This window comes from Parasteatoda tepidariorum, chromosome 2 (genome assembly GCF_043381705.1).
Source record: "Parasteatoda tepidariorum isolate YZ-2023 chromosome 2, CAS_Ptep_4.0, whole genome shotgun sequence".
NCBI classification, from domain to species: domain Eukaryota; kingdom Metazoa; phylum Arthropoda; class Arachnida; order Araneae; family Theridiidae; genus Parasteatoda; species Parasteatoda tepidariorum.
In genome coordinates, this window is record NC_092205.1 from 43263713 (window position 1) to 43276946 (window position 13234).

Genomic DNA, 13234 nt, shown 5'->3' on the forward strand with positions numbered 1-13234 from the left:
GAACTAACCTGTATTTGCGTAAACATTGAGGGAAAAACCATGGAATTCTTCTAAGGTTGTCCTGATGGCAAAGGTATTTTAACCCATGATCCGTCTACCACTGAGGGTAATTTACGTCAGCACTTTCGATCGGAAGCAGCGAGTCGGGAGCAGAATTGCTGGGATTCGAACCTGGGTCATCTCATTGAGAGACGAACGTTTTATTCCCAGAGCCACTGCTGTGCGCAGTTAAGATTTGAAGTTAGTCGGTGATCAGTGAAGACAATCGGTGAATCGGTTTTTTATAGTTCAGCTGAAATTAACTTCGAGAAAAACACCTTTGAAGATTTTTGGACGCACATTTGTCTGTAAGAGAACTTGGCAAAAATTTCCGCATTAAAGTATTAAAAAAATTGTTTTTTTTTTTATCGTAAATTCATAGTTATATTTTATCGCTTATTACGGCAATTTTGGCTAATTTAACTGCCTTAAAGCTATCAAATGTCAACTCAAATATGTAGTAGATCACATAATTAGAGGCACATACATTTTTGAGAGAATTTCAAAATGAACTTACTTACTTTACAAAATTTCTCAACTTCTTACTCTTGCTTCTTTGCACATCAAAAATACATTTTGAAATCTGTTCATACTCCAAAAAACAGAATGATAAAGTCCAACCCCTACATAAGAAAAGTTAATTTTTGTTATAAAACTCAATTATAACTTTTTCCAAAATAATACATTTCAAATGAGAATCGCCTTAAGCATTGTGAACTTAATAACTTTTCTTCCATTACATTTTCCATTATGGTTCGTAGAGATTCTGGAAATTTTTAAAGAACGCCTAATCAAAGTCTCATTTTATTATTTATTAACAGATCATACAATGCGCTTTTACAAGGTATATATGGATGTAAAGTTATTTTATAAATTTTATTGAATTAAGATACAATGATATTTTCGATGAATTCTTGTTATAGAAAGCAATTTTCATAATATATTATTTTTTTTAACAGAAATTATAAGAATAAATTTAATATAGAGATTATTCAGAAGTTTACGCAGCAAATTATTTTGATAGATTACGTAGAATTTTAATCAAAGGATTAAATTTTTTAAATGAAAATTTTTAAATGAATTTTTCTTAAAATATTCCTAAAATAGAGATAATACCCGTAAACTATAGATTAATAATTCTAAAAATATAGATAATAGGGTAGATGGAATAGATTGAACAAATGGTCTTGTGCATTCGCAAATTTTTTCTAAATCTTCAGTGATCATTTTTAATAAAAATTTTAGAATTTTTTTGCTACATTAAAAAAATATCCGGATAAAATTACAGTAAAAAGTACTGGCACTCTGAGTGCTGTATCGTAAAATTCATATTTCCCAAGAATTATATACCGTGATTTTCACTGCAATATTTTTCTTTAATTACAGTGATTTAGTGTTTACAATAAAAATTATTAAAAAAATCACTGTTTATCAGATTTTTTGTTCCTTAAAATTTTACGAAAAAAGAAAAAGCGAATTTTACTGTAAGAACTTTTCACTGCAATCTGATCGGAATTTTTACTTAGTTTACTCAGTTCAATTTCCTTCTTCAAAGCTTTTTGTTGACTAAAGATTCTTGGTTTGCACCTTATATTCCCAGAAAGAAATTAAACGCTTTTACGGTGTTAAATCATATCATTTGAGCCACCAGTTATGGTTCTTCGATACGCATCAATGCAGGCACTTAAATGTCCATAAAAAGGCCTAAAATTGAACAGTTACTCAATTTGAGAAACGCGCTCTTTATCTAGTACTTTCTTTTATTCCTCAATTGTTAGCTGACCTATACTTTTATTTTTTTGAGGCTGGATGAGATTTTACTATATCTTTCAGTCAGCAGCGTTATTAAAACATGAACTAAGAACCTGATCTCTCTCTGGTCATTTTACCAGTCACGTTTAGTGAAAGTGCATATTTTTTAACATCACAAGATAAAAATAATAAAAATAATGCAGACCAAATAAAATAATTGTTCATAATTCCAGTTATACTTGAAAGTTAAAAACCAACGTGTGCTTCTTTCATGAAATTATACTTTGAAGAAAAATAAAAATATGTATCAAAAATAGAGAGTGTAGTTGCAATGCTTGGCAAATCCGAATGACCATTTTATCAGTTTACCAATATTAATATAATTGTTTTACTAGGAACTTAATAAATAAAACCTTTATATTACCTAAGAAAAATCTATATGTGACATCGAAACAATTGTCAATATTTTAAAATCAATATGTGGTCAATATTTTAAAATCAATATGTGTGTGTTTATTTCGATTAGTTCATTTTTAATAATGCAACACTTTTATAAAATGTAACTTTGGATCAGAAAAAAATAATGCACTATGCACGCCAATTACTAGTCACTTAAAGTTTTAAGACAAATACTTTTTGACAAATTGAAAAGTAATGAGCTTGTAACACTCAAACTAGCATTTTGTTTAGTTTCTAAGTTTTCAAGCCATTTGTTACATGCTACATTTTTACGAACTGGTTTTTTTATGCTAATGAGGATAATTTAACTCTGATTTGCTGCTGTTTAAATTAAAAAAAAAAGTACAGTCAATACAACATGTTTTTGCTAAGCAATTAGAATACTTTCTCAATTAAGTACATTTCTCAAAAATGGCATCAAGCCCTATTAATCTTTACATACGGGTACGTAAGAAAATACAAAATAGAACAGCGACAAATCTGAAAGAAATATTCTTCTCTAAGCGCGCCAGAAAATAATTGTTCTTTTTCCTCTCCCGTTTTGATCGATGTTTTCTTTTGGGAATTGGCGATTGTCTTTTCGAAGCTGTGACCAAGTTATCCACGCCAGTGATCTAGAGTTTCTTTCTGAGCTCATATTGATCAAACTTTGAAACTCCTATCATTGCGTGATGTAATAACAGTTCGTTCGCTTCAAGCGATATTCGTGAGCTAGAAATATATCGCCAATGGCACTTGTATGAGTTTGTTTCTGAGGTGTTTATGCTTCATTGCTAGTCCAATTCAGTTATCGCTTAATGATGAGTGTGGAAGCTAGAGTAGAATAACGATGACCAAATGTAGGAATGATTGACCATAGGGGGATAGATTAGTACCCGGAAATGGACTCTTGAAGTGTTCATGTAGCATAGAGAAAAACAAAAATTCTGATATAAGTACAGTACTACATGCTAATGGTATTTATGGCAACAAATATCACAATCCTGGTGTATAAAACCGAAATATACGCTATTTAAACCGTTCATTTAGTAATTTTTGCTGTTAATAAGGTAATGGTTTTCTAGAAATTCTGTTTTTCAATTTTATAGCTCTTATTACCTCTCATTTAGTAAAAAAATGCAAAATTGAAAAGTAAATTATACTAAATGGATGACTTTTATGCCATGCTTTAAGTTATCGTAATAAAATCAACAAATTATGCCACATTAACTAAATTTTATTACTTATGAAACCATATTTTATTGTTAATTTTTCAGGGAAGCAAAATGCTACTATTTATATAAAAAGTAGTAGAAACTCAATTCACTTTTATTTATTTATTATCTCTTTAATTATTCAATCATATTTACCACTATGATTTACGTTTCATATTGTTCATATGCAAATATTTTTTGCATTTCTTTTTCAATAGTAAACTAAAAGAAATATGATTTAAAAAGTTGCTAATTTTAATTGAAATTTTGAATTTTAATAATTAGCACTTTTTGAAATTTGCGTCTGGGTTTGCAAGCCGGATGCGAAATTCATATCTATCAGATTAATCTCAAATTTGTATTTGAATTTGAAATGAAAGTTTTTTTTTTTGGAAAATATTTAATAAAATATTAACTGCAAAAAGCATAAGGCTTTAAACTTTAAATGTTCGAATGAACTTTTTTATTGTTATGAAAAATACATTTTAAAATAAAAACTTTTTAGTATTTTTTCTAATTAATTTTATGAACTTAATTTCATAGATTTTACTATCTTAACATTTAGTAATAATGTGAACATTTTGTATGTTTATAAATTTTTTTAAATATTTCTAACTAAAAGAGGCAAAGGCTGATGATAAATATAGAGAGCTTTTCAAGTAATTTTTCAAAGATAATGACTAAACTTTTAAAGTACACATGATTAATGATATTTAATAAATCAACTTTATATTTGAAACTAATAAATGGTTGATCGATGAAAAATGTGTTTTGTAGTAGGTTTTTAATATCCTATGTATGGAAAATTAATATAATGGTTATTTTGGACATTTTTCTAAAAATGAAAAGCAAAAAGTCACAAGAATATAATGTACAGTTTAATGACCAAAACTGAAAAGATCTATAGTCGTATATATAAAATATTGCTACCAAATAAGAAATATTATATATTTTTTTTATTTTTCTATATGTACTTTTTTTAAAAAGATTATTAATAATTTTATTTATTTTGAAGAAATTGAAAATAAAGAGATTAATATAATATAAAGTTGTTTTTGACTTGTCCTTGAAAGTTGTAGAAAATAAGTTTTATTTTAAAGAAAATTATCTGATGTTATAAAGGAAAACAAGTTTTCTTTTCCTCGATTTATTTAAAAAATTCATCATTGCTGGAGAACTTTAATAAAAGTATTTTCTTTTAATCGTTTTATTTTCCAGTGAATGGCAATTAATTTGAAATAAAGCAATTTTATATCTGTCGGCATATGATGATAAAGAGACCAGTTTTGGTTATTGTATACTAAATTCTACCAACTAAACTTTTTTCTTAGAAAAGTTAAATTTAATTTTATATGGTCATTTGGGTTGAGTAAGTTTATAGTTTTTGTATTTTTATATTTAATTTTATGAGGAACTTTCGTAGTTACAATATTTACTTGTAAAGGATTAAAAAAATTTTAATACAATTTTAAGTTACAAGAGTTTACTTTCATTTAAGTAAAATTGTACTTTTTATAAAAATTACAGGGAAAGAAATAAAATTGTAGTAGGGGAGAGTGGGGTCAATTGTAAAATTTTTAACTTAACTATTCTTAACTAACAAAAAATCCAATATATTATTAGTATTAATTGACCGACGAGTAAAGTAGACTATCTTCTACTGGAAAAATAAATGAATACCTTATTTTAAATGTTATTATATTAGTTATTAACAATTTTTGACAGTCGTGCACTTGTTACAATTGTCCCCACTTACGGGGTCAATTGTAACAGTTCATAAATTCAACTAAAACATAGTTAATTATACATATTATCATAGTTGTGATATATTTTTTTATTGATCAAAATAGTAGTGATATTTTAGGAGTAAAAATAATAATGAGCAGAGACCTAAAGGGTTAAACTTTTAACTTTAAGGGGTTAAAAATTTTAATTTATGCTGTGAAAGGTGACAAATAAAATAATGCACATGCAACATAATATAAATGATATAGGAAACTATTGGTGGTTCTTAAAGAGTTAAGTAATGGTTTGTAAACATAAGATTATTTATTTTCAGCTGTTACAATCGTCCCTTTACTTATTGTTACAATTGTCCCCAAGACGCCATTTCAGCTTCATTTGTTAAAAACAATGCTAGTTAATTAGCAAAACTAATCTTTTTTTTATTGAAATGTTAATTAAGGTGTCCACTTACATATTCGGTTAATAATTTTTATTTGTTTAAACAAAATCACTTTGTTACAATATAATATTCTAATACCAAAAAAAGTACTTACGTAGCGTGAAAACATCTTTTGTGACGTAACTCTTTCAAAAGTACATAAAAATGGTTGCCATCAGGGGTGTACATGTAGATTTATTAAATACACCTTGTGTGCCACCTAGGAACCAAGTCTAGAACCCGACACTCGAAATTTTTGCTCTGTTACAATCGTACCCTGTAACAATTGACCCCACTCTCCCCTACATATGTGCTACTGAATTTTGGTGTCAAATTTGATATTTTTCTAGTATTTTTTGCGTATTAGTATCATTATCACTTTCAATAATAAACAAGTTTAGGCATACACATTATAATTATAAAATATAAATGAATTTCGCGAAATAAAAAAATAAGTAACATTGGTCTCATTAAGAGAACCATTCGTCTTCTTTAAGCCTGCATGATTTTACCATTGAGCCGTTATATATTTATATATATATTTTTTTAATGCAGTATCACATTAATATAAGTCAGTAAATATTTAAAACTATTATGATTTGTAATCATAAAATGCTGATTATTAATCAACACGGACTACAGAAAATACATTAAAACATAGCCAATACATATATATGTTACCGGCAAAGTATGAAATCCAGCATTATATATAATGCCTAAAACTAGCCGGCAAAGTAAGAAATGATTTATGTTTCACAAATGCCCTAGGAGGCATTATAGATAATTCCGGATGATATTTAGGTAAAGTATGAAATAAACGTCCTGATGAGGTTATTATGTAAATGATGTGCAGGTTACTCTGAATGACCGAAATCGGTGGTTGTTGACTTTCACCGGTGAATGTTGACAATCACATAGTCGCTTTGGTGAATGTCCGAAATATTTATTACATCCGATTTGATATTAATTTATTCGTGGATATAATTGCATTTAATCGATATTCTAATACTTACTGATGATAGATTAGAAGAAACACCCGTGTTCAATGTATACCGGGCAATGGCACTTGACCTTTAAATAACATCAGTGTAAGGTATACCCGGCAAATGTATACCGGGCAATGGCACTTAACTAGACCTAGTATACATTTCAGACATTTACCAAAGGTCTTGCAAGGTTAACAACTAAAACATTATTTAAGCGGGCCTCACAGATATTAATAATTTATTTACGGAAAAATAAAATTTGTACGTTGTCATTTGAAATCATAATTCTGGTTAAGAAACCGAAATATACGATATTTAGGCCATTTATTTGGCATTATTTTCCATTTATATAGTTACGGTTTACCGGAAATTTTGATCTTCAAATTTATTGCTCTTATTTTCCACACATTTAGCAAAAAATACAAGACTAAAAAGAAGTAAATTTAACAGAATGAAGCATTTTTATTCCATTCTCTAAGGCATCATGATAAAATTACTAAATTCTACTACATTTACCAAATTTCACCCCAGTTATCAAATTTTTACAAGTTTACCAAATTTTATCCCTTATTACAAAATTGTATTTTATTGTTAATTTAACCAAAATCCTTACTAAAGTGATTCAGTATAAGTACCGAGTTTTATTATGTTCCCGTACGGACGGAAACACGGAAAATTTTATCATATTCTAGTAGTTTTACCAGCTTTAATTTCTCAGGGTATTAATAGTAACATTGTGGACAGGAATTTTATTTAAAAGTGAATTAACTCACAATGAAGGTATTATTTCTTTAACTACATAAAGCGTATAAAAAATCTATAGATAGACTCTGCTGTTAAAACAACGGAAATGGCCCAATAGTAGAGACGGCCCTATACTTGCAACCTTTCTCTAATTTCTTAGTCAACATAGATATTTTAAAAAAAAATTGTATTTGTTAAGTGACTTCTTAGATTTGTAATACTGTGATTGTAATTTACAAAGTTATCTCTGAAAGTGAATAAGTTTTGCAAAATCTTTTGAAATTCATAATTTTAACCTTACATAAAATTACTTATTAATTTTTTTTTTTGCATTTGATTTATTTTCTTATCTAAACGGTGATCAAAGTGCATTGCATCACCCTTACTCTCTTTCGAGTTTTGAATACATCTCGAAAAACAAGAGAACTTCTTAGACAAGTACTGGGTTAAATTCTCTTTTCCGAATAACTTGCTTTTGGATCATATTGCTTCTACCTCTCATTTATAAAACTTACTATCCTTGGTGAGTGCTAAGAAATGGTATTTGAGCATGTGTCGACAATGATTAAATCTTATTAAATCTCGGGAACACAGTTTGATTATTTTACGAACTAGTTCGTTCCATATTTCAGCAAATATTAAGCATGAAGAATACTTTAAAAGAGGCAAATCTTGCCAATTTTATGAACTCAAATTGTCCATTTAAATATTTTTTTATAGACTGGCACTGTATTATGTTTGTTAAAATCCAGTCAAGAAATTTTTATCGCTTAACTTTTTCTATTTTCTTTCTTGTTGGGTTAAAAATGGAAAAAGTACCGAATAGAAGTTTATTCCCATTCTTTCGATTTTTACAATTTAAATTCGGTTTATTCACCAAGCCATCAGAATAAGTGTTCCAAATGTCCCAACGGTAGAACGTGAGACACAACAAGAAGTGAGAAAGGAATGAGAAATATAAAACTCACTGCAAAAAATAGGGTTGTCGTCGTGAAAGTTTGCACATACAAAGTGCTCGAATATATTCCCGAAAAGTGACTGATTTTCAGTTTAAAATATGTGATATGGGAGTCCCAGAGATACGAATGTCATAAAAGTTGGGTTGCCCAAGTGATATCGATGGATTTTCTTTCCGCGAAATTCTATCAAAAGTGGTAAGACTTTTTCATCGACAAATGTATATGTTTGTTGATTTTTCTTTTGCAAACAATAATAAAAGTGGCAATATATCTTTTGTGAATTATGTTGCAAGTTTAAGTTTTTTTTAAAAATACATATTTAACTTAAATATATACGGATCGAGTTTGTAAGGCCCTTCACGTTTTTTAGTGCTAAATAATACTAAAAATAACTAATTTTAAGGAATTGCATTTTGACTTCTCATAATATGACTCTACTTAAGTTCTTTTATAGTCTTTTAGGATTTAGACTCATAGAAGAGTAAATATTGAGTGGCGCTGAGAAATTTTGCAATATTACAGCGAAACTTCTCGCTTCTCGTAATCGCTATTAACACGTCTCTATTTATAGTGATTAATTATAATTTTAGATATATCAGCTATAAATGTATCAATTTTACACAAAGAGCGGAATGAAAAAAAGGAACTAAGTTGCAGAATTTATAAAGTTCTCTTTGCTACAGGCGGGTCACCAAAAAAATTCGGTTTTTTGTTGTTGTTGTTGTACGCCTGTTTATGGAGTGGGGTGCAATTGTCCCTGTTTTTCAGTGGCGCCATCCATGGCCAGGAATTCGACTTCTGCCACGTCATTCACACAGCCACTACCCGTTTATAGGGCGGGTCACACTCACACACAAAGGAGAAAGGACATAGAACACACACAGAGAGAAAGAAACATCCANTTTCTTTTTTTTTGTCGTATGCCTGTTTAGGCAGTAGGGTGCGATTGTCCCTGTTTTTCAGTGGCGCCATCCATGGCCAGGAATTCAACTTCTGCCACGCCATTCACACAGCTACTACCCGTTTATAGGGCGGGTTACATTCACACACAAAGGAGAAAGGACATAGAACACACACAGAGAGAAAGAAACATCCATGCCTTGCCCGGGATTCGAGCTGGTCGGCAAAAAATTCCGTTGAAACTATAAAAAAGTGCAGAGTAATATGTAACTAGAAAAGATGTCTAAAAAAGAGATTTAAATTATGCAAAACTGTGAAAAGGAAATCGTACTTGGTACACATGCGTTTATCGCGACAAATGTATTTAAAAAAAGTGTGGTGTATTGATTGTTATAAAAACTGTAAGAAACGAAAATAAATCAGGTTAGTCTCCCAGTCGCCAACAAGGAACGTCTCTTTAACACTCCCTCTACATTGGTGCTCATGGACTGCGACGATCACATTAATTCTATCTGTCTTCTATATTTTTTTTGCATTTATTAAACATTATCATCTGTTATCATCTTAATAAATACATAATTTGTTGGTGTCAAACAATTTTGCTGTTTTGTGTAAGAACAAACGTAAAAACATAAAATTATTATTTTTCCATGAATATTAAAGAGTGTAAAAAATTTTAACAGTAAACCTCTAAAAAGAGTTGACAAAACTGAAATTCAATACGCAATATGACTTTTTTTTGTAAAATCGAAAATGAGAAAGGTATTGAAAAAATATAAAACGCGATCGTAAAGTTACATTGCGTTAAAGCTTGTAAATTCCTGTAGGCTTTTAATTTTTAATAAACCTGCATATTCTTTGGTAGGCAGAATTATTTTTCATCGGCAGAAAACTTTTAAGTCGATCGCTCGATAGATTCTATGTAGGAAAATGAAAAATAAGTATAATTAGTTCCCCGAAGAAAGTTATTTTTAAAAGAAAGAGCTTTGGTTGCATACGTTCGTTTCGAGAAGAATTTTTTTTTGAAACAAAGTAAAAATTATGATTACATTAATCGTAACTAGATCGTACTGCAACGACATAATTTTTCTGTTCTAAATGAGAAGAAAAAAATGAAGTAGGATTTTTTATTCATAAATAGCGCTGGATATCATTTTTACTAAAAATCGTATTTATTTTTTCCACTAGAAACAAAAATAGTCGAATTCATTAAATTGATTGTAAACTATTATATATAAGTTATTAATATTGAAAATTCTTTACACTTTATAATATTTTGTGAAATTTTATTATTTTTTAAGGAAGCAAATATAAATTTATTCATTTTTCCTACTAAATGAAAGATTAAGCAACATTTTCTTTAAAATTCAAAATTGTAAGGGAATTAAAAAACTTCCTTATTGTTCAAGATTATTATAATGTAAGAAGTCGACATGTTTCGAGTGCTTGAATATGGGTGCTCATTCTCAAGACTTACCAGATGAGAATGAGAAAAGAAATTTATGTTAAAAAAATAAACGCAAAGTTTCTATCGAAAAAAATTGGGAAATAAAATAAAGAAGAAAAGAAAAACTTGAAAAAACCAGGGTAGCCGAGAGAGGCATATGATGGCAGACTACATTTCCCTGTGCTTTGGATAGACAATAAGAAATTCAGAGATTAACTAGGAAATTGGCATTCATTTGAAGGAAACAAAGTTCCAGAGAATCAAGATGATAGATGTGATGTGAAGGGGGTGAAAAGAGATTTGGTGCTAACGAAGTTAAATTTATGTTGAAGCTTTCAGCAATGTGCATATTGTAATGTAAAGTTTGCATGTTTAAAGCTAGTGCTGATTTACTGACTGTTATTAAAAAAGATAGAGTTGCAAAAAAATGAGAACTACTGAATTTCGTCAAATAAAATGGCATATTCTAACATGGAAATTACAGTGCGCACAATAAAAAACGAGCCACCCTGAATAACTTTTGATCTAATGCTTCACTGTATAGGGCTCAATCTTGAAAGTTCAAAAGGGTGGCCTCAAATACGCTAATTAATTAGTTGAAGCAGTTGTAATTTTAAAATTCGATTTCTCAAGAATTATTCGATCAATTTTGCTCAAATTTCGTATTTTGACATTTAAAATGGCATTTTTTAAAATATGTCAAAAACTGATTTGAAAAATCCATTTTGATTTTTTTTATGATTATTAAGTAAAACAATAAAAAATAATAAATATTTACAAATAATTATAATTTGCATGGAATTATCGTTCGATAAATAAATTGTATAATTGCGTGAAAAAATATTTCAATTCACTTAAAATTTTCTAGAGCTATGATCAAATACGCCAAAATTAAAAAGAACATAACGGGGTCCAAACTTTGAACCTCCATCCAGACCAAACTATTGAGACCACATTTCTCAGATTGCGACTATTCTCTATATTTTGAGGATCGGAAATCCCGTTTCATCATAGAAAAGTATTTTTATTCAAAGAAAATAAGTTTTTTAATCTGATTTCGCAAATAAAATTATTGTCTGCACTTATTAATAAGCATATTAGAAGTCACCCCTTCGAACCTTTAAGATTGAGTTCTAGAACGTCAAGATCCGATCAGTAGGTTAAAAGTTATTCGGGCTGGTTCTTTGTTTATTTTGAGCTCTTTGCACCATTAAAAATGATGGGCATTTATGTGCTTTACTGAAAATTTTAAACATGAAATTTCATGAAAGAAAATCAATACAAACATCTGTATTTATTTAAAAATAACTTTCTTCTTCAAAATAAGTCTTCTTTCTTCTTCTTTATTTCTTTCTTCAAAAAAGTATTTTCAATTTTACTTCTATTTATTGTATCAAAAGCCGATGCAATCAGTGATGTAAATGTTTTTAGTAAAGCTGAACAACGAGAAAATGTAATATATTTATTTATTTATGCAGTCTTAAGAAAACGTATATTGTGAAGACTTTATTTTGAAATAAAATGGTTCTGTGTTTCTATTTATGTTTAACGTTTGAGCAAGTACTCAGCGTAAATTCAATTTTTACACAAAAATTTAAATTACATGGAAAAGGAATGCAAAGAATACCTTACTGATTGTGAGTTAAATAATAAATAGTAGGTTAAACTTGTAACACAAACACTTGCGATCTTGCTTGGAATAATATAGATATTTTAGGCTTAATTTAGTAACGCAAAATGGTTCCATAAATAAAAAAAAGCTTTCTTTTGTTTGCTTCTAAAATACGTTAGTTTATGTCGTAGTATGTAAGGTGTATAACCAATTGATAAGGAAAACGTGTAAACATGTACAGTAAAATGACGTAGCATGAAAACATGCTTGCTTTTGGTAAGGGTATGAGAAACGCCAACAAGAGAAAGCAAACATACTAAAATTGGTAATCTAATTCTTTTTCTTCTGCATTCCTTTGTAATACTAATTCTGTTTTTAAAACGTGGTATAAATTTGATATGAAACACTATGTAAACAAAGAATTGTTAAAGTCTATATTAGTTATGTTTATGTAAAATAAATACTTACGGCTGAAAAGGAGCACTTTTTAACTTTTCCTAGACACAGAAATGATTTTTAAATGCAATATTTTATAAGGAAATTTAAATTTAAAATTTTCTTAAGATATATATAGCATATATCAAATATGCTGTGTAGTAGTATTGTTTTATTACTCATAGTTTTATAAGTTTTTTTTAAATAAGATAATTTAATTTAGTTGATTATTTGTAAAAATGTTGAGCATTTTAAGTATAAATGTCCAGATATTAGACAGATTTTATACATAACATTAATTANTATATATATATACAGTAGTGTATCCCCCCTGAATATAATTAAAATACAGTAACTTTTATGCAGGAATGTCTTATACCTATTTTTATTTGCCAAGTATATAAAATAAGCACCTAGTTTTAAAAAAAAGACATCTTTACAAATATGAGATAACACCGAATAAAGAGATCTTGTTAATTCATATGATTTTTACGTCCAAATTTGTTTCATTTTTCCCGTAAATCTTTGTTCACAGTCAATCATA

The 13234-nt window shown here is 28.6% G+C and overlaps 1 protein-coding gene across 2 annotated transcripts in view; it reads right to left on the bottom strand.

Annotated features, from left to right (window-relative positions):
• The window catches only part of LOC107453327 (leucine-rich repeat-containing protein let-4), a 157996-nt gene that overhangs the window by 77676 nt on the left and 67086 nt on the right, over positions 1 to 13234 (bottom strand). The window contains exon 2 of one of the 2 annotated variants that reach the window (XM_016070105.3): positions 561 to 662. The gene's annotated coding sequence lies outside the window, so the exon portion shown is untranslated. Of the gene's footprint in view, positions 1 to 556; positions 663 to 13234 lie in introns of both variants that reach the window. The other variant, XM_071177506.1, reaches the window with a different exon arrangement.